The sequence below is a fragment of the Penaeus japonicus genome, unplaced genomic scaffold (genome assembly GCF_977035675.1).
Source record: "Penaeus japonicus unplaced genomic scaffold, GWHDUDI00000001_assembly GWHDUDI00000011, whole genome shotgun sequence".
NCBI classification, from domain to species: Eukaryota; Metazoa; Arthropoda; class Malacostraca; order Decapoda; family Penaeidae; genus Penaeus; species Penaeus japonicus.
Genome location: NW_028234413.1, coordinates 13879392 through 13884391, shown reverse-complemented (window position 1 = coordinate 13884391; position 5000 = coordinate 13879392).

The following is a 5000-nucleotide window of genomic DNA, read 5'->3' as shown; positions in this document are numbered from 1 at the left end:
GCCTCCTCTCCCCCTCCCCAGCCCCTCCCCCATCCCGCTAGGTGCTAACCCAGTGTTGCCACCCGGCTGGATTCTAGCGGGATACGCTAAGGACTTCAGGATTAGCCGTAGGACGCGGTTAATCGCCTCTAAGCCAAGGACGCCATGAAGCGGGAACGCATCGCTCGCCCGGTGTTGTTTCACTAAGTATACAAGAAGTGATGACTTAAGTGCATAGATCGCGAGCGTGACGTCATGTTCTCCTGGGCAGGTCGAGGTGACTGTGTGGGCATGTGTGCATGTGTGAGAGCGTTTGTGTAAGTGTGTGTGTGGGGGTGTATGTATATCTGCCTGAGTGAACATGTATATGTATGTATAGGTATTATGTGTGTGTGTGTGTGTGTGTGTGTGTGATCCTTATCATCATCCTCTTTCTTCTTCTTCGTTTCCTTTTCTGCCTTCTATTCTACTTCCTACTCCTCTTCTACTCCCCCCCTCCTTGTCCTCATCTCCCTCTATTCCCATCTTTCCCTCTTCCTCCTCCCCTTCTCTCCTTCTATTTTCTCCTCATCCTCTCCTCATTCTCCCTATCTCCCTCCTCCTCCTTCTATTTCTCCGCCTTCCTGTATTGTATATATATCTGTGTATGCCAGTATCTCCGCGTGTATACACTTGCCTGTTTATGCGCATGCCAGCATTTCGACGGCCAGCGCCAGACACACAAAAGCGTCTTGAACAACTAGACAATGCAGATTCGCCGCAGCATTCTACGCAGAGCCGACCAGCCGACCAGAAGCCACCTTAGGATCATTCGTTGCTCAATAAAAACATGTAGTAAAAGAAAATATTCCTTCTACAAAAGACTATTGTTTCTCGGAGAGGTGAAAGTTGGAGGGAGGAGGACGGGGAGGAAGACGGAGGAATAGAAGGAGGAGGCGGAGGAGGAGGAGGAGGAGGAGGAGGAGGAGGAGGAGGAGGAGGAGGAGGAGGAGAAAGCAGAGGGAGGGCAGATGGGTTAGGAAGAGAAGCAGGACGAAAAAGGGGAGGAGGTAGAGGGAAAGATGCGAATAGAGGGAGAGGAGGGGGAGGGGGAGTAGAAGAAGAGGATGAAGGAGAATAGGAGGCAGAAAAGGAGACGAAGAAGAAGAAGGAGGAGGATGATAATGATGAGGAAGATGATGACGATTATAATGATAATGATGAGGAAGATGATGACGATGATAATGATAATGATGAGGAAGATGATGACGATGATAATGATAATGATGAGGAAGATGATGACGATGGTAATGATAATGATGAGAATAATGATGGTGATGATGACAAGAAATAGAGAGGCAAAGAAGGAGCAGAAGCAGAAGAGGAGAGGCGTGCGTGCAAAGTCATCCCAAGGCGTCGGTACATGAAGGTGGTTTAGCGAAGTTTGCACAAGACTCGCGCTCAACGGGCGACCAAGAACTAGGAACAGGCGTTGAAAAGGTGCCTCTTAGATTATCATTATTCTTACAGCTTTTATCCCCTTTGTTGTGTGAGGTTCCACCGTCATTATTCTTCATGTTATTATTCTTTCATGGTGAGAGGCCCTAGCTAAGTTTTAATGTCATTATTATCGTTTTATTGTGCTAGTGATTAATATATCTTGATGGTTGTGGTGTGGAAATAGTAGCCAAATAAAATCTAGAAAGCACGAGTATTATTTTAGGGAGACGTTTTACGGATGTTCTCGTCGCGCAAAAAAGGGAAGAAAAAGGCGAACAACTTTCATGCATATACTTACGTTTTATTGCATAGCTGCTCCTTCATTCAGGGGCGAGGGACACAACACGGTAGTTTCAATGTTTCTTTGTTAACTATGATCATAAAGTCATTTTAAATTCATGTGGTTGGATCATATGTATATGTGTACACACACACACACACACACACATACACATACATACATACATACATACATATATATATATATATATATATATATATATATGTATATATATATATATATATATATATATATATATATATATATATATATATATATATATATATATATATACCTATATATTCATATATACATATATAGTTGTGTTTGTGTGTGTGTTTGTGTTGGTGTGTACACACACACACACACACTTCCCTCCCTCTCTCTCTATCTCTCTCTCTATCGATCTATCTACCAATATACCTACCTACCTATCTATCCATCTGCCTATTTATTTATATATTTATATATGTATATCCGTCTATGACTACATGACTACAAAGTTTATAATCAATATATGATAAGGTCGCAATGTTATCATTCTTTATCGTATACATTTATTTTTCAAACACCTGGCGCCGATAACAAACGTAGATGTTATCAAGTTATTTGAATATCTACTCTTGCAATACTTTTCTCACCTTTCACGTCAGCAGTATGAAATATGTGTGGTTATTGTAATTATCCTTAGCATCATCATCATGATAATGATGATGATGTAATGATAAGGGTGATGGCGATGATATTACAACTACTACTACCACAAGCAATAAAACAAATGATGATGATGATTATGATAATCATAATTATGATAATGATGATAATGATAAAGGTGATAATCATAATGATGATAATGATGATGATAACAATGAGAATAATAATGACAATAATGGCATAATATCAATATCAATAATTATGATAACAATGATCATAAAGATAATGATGTTAAAAATAATGATAAAAGTAGTAATAGTGATCATAGTAATGATGATGATAATGATGATGATGATAATGATGATAATGATAGTATTAATGGTAATAATACTAACATTAATGGTAATGATAATAATGATAATGATGATTATAATACTAATGATGATAATGATAATGACAATAATAATGATAATGACAATAATGTTAATTATGATAATAATAGTAATGATAATAAGAATTATGATAAAAATGATAGTTGCAATAGTAATGATAATGTCAATAATGATAATGATAATGATAATGTCGATACTATTAACTATGATGATATTGATGCTAAGAATAACAGTAACAATAATAATAATGTTAATAATGATAATATCAGTAATAATGATATTAGTAGTAATGATAATAAAGATGATGATAAGAATGATGATTATACCGATCATTATAATAATGAAAATGAGAACAATACTAATAATGAAAATAGTAATGATGATAAGAATGATAATGAATGAGAAAATTATAATAATATTGATGATAAAAATAATACTGATAACAATAGCCATGATAGTGACAAAATGATAATGCACATAATGATAATAATGATAATGACAATAAAAATGAAGATAGGAGTGATGATTAGCATGATAAAGATAACAACGATAATGATGATAATACTGATGATAATAATGATACCAATAATAACAATGATAATCATAATGATAATAATAATGATAATAATGATGATAATGATAATGATAATGACAATAATGATAATATAGTGGTACTGATAATAATATTAATGATGATGATTATCAACCTCACCATGATGATGATCATCATCATTATCACAGATGATGACAATAACAACAACAACAAGAACAATAATAATAATGATGATGATAATATCAATAATAGTAATAATAAAGATAAAGATAATATCGATTTTGACAGCAACAACAATGATAATGATAATGACATAAGATCAAATGCTCTTCTCTCCCACGCAGCCCGAGCTGTGTTGCATCTCGAATCCAGTCTCTCAGAGCAGATGCCCGACCACGGTACTGGCGGCTTGTAGGAATTTCTTATTTTTTCGAATTCCAAAGGGAGTGAATGTAGGCATAGGATTAGATAGATGTAACCATATAAAAAGGGGGGGAGGATAATGATTTCAGATATAATCATCTTGCATAGTTGCATTGTAACTATATAGGTGTTTAGTAATATTTTCTAACAGTCTTACAGAATAATAACAGCTGTACCGTAAAATAAGTTCTATAGTAACTTAATAATCATCTTTTTTTTTAACAGTTCCTTATGTATCTCCATATGTCTACCTAAGTTGTTTTTTTCCTCTGAGCCATAGCGTACACGTAAAGAATAAACACACACACACACACACACACACGTCCAACTTTCAGGCGTGTGAAAGTCAGCATGCGGACCCTGGGGCATGCTTGTGAGGAACTCCTCGGTAATTTGAGAGGAAGTGGAAGACTGTACACAAGGAATTGCGACCATACCGTCTGCGTCTTCAAGATTCCCTCTGGACTTTTTCAAGAACGGAATTAGTGGTTGTTGTTTTTGTTTGTGTTTTTTTTTTCTTTTCGTTCACTTGTGGATAAAAGGGGATATTTAGAAGAATGGGTACTGGTATGGATTTGGATGTATGTTGGATTGGTACAGAGGTTTGTGTGTGTGTGTGTGTGTGTGTGTGTGTGTGATACGTTTATAAGTAAAGTAATAGAAGATACGCTTACACACACACACACACACACACACACACACACGCACAAACACACCGAAACAGGCACAAACACACACACACATACACAGACACAGAGAAACAGATACGCACACACACACACACACACACGCACAGATGACCTCATATGCACTGCAGCATCACCATTCGCCCCAATATTACCGGGTGGGTCGGAACCTCTCCTGGCAATTAGACATCTCTCACCGCGTGCAACCTGCAATCCCTCCGTCTGCTTCCTCGTTGCAAATTGGACCAACATGAGATCAACTTCCTTGCAAAAGCAACATAAATCATTTCCTTATGCCTGATTTATGAGCAAGCAAATCATTCTCATTAACGATACCTCATTAATCTTCCCCAATAATGATGTCAGCGTGACTGAATGACTCATGACTGCCATGAATTAGGGCGATTATAGATCATTCGAACGTGGGTCTGATTGCTAATGAGAGAGAGGAAGAGATAGGGAGTCAACAGGTGATAGGACTTCCGCTATGCGATAAGGAGGTTTTCATAGCTCGTCGAAGGTGACTCATTAGCAGATGCTATCATGATTTAATG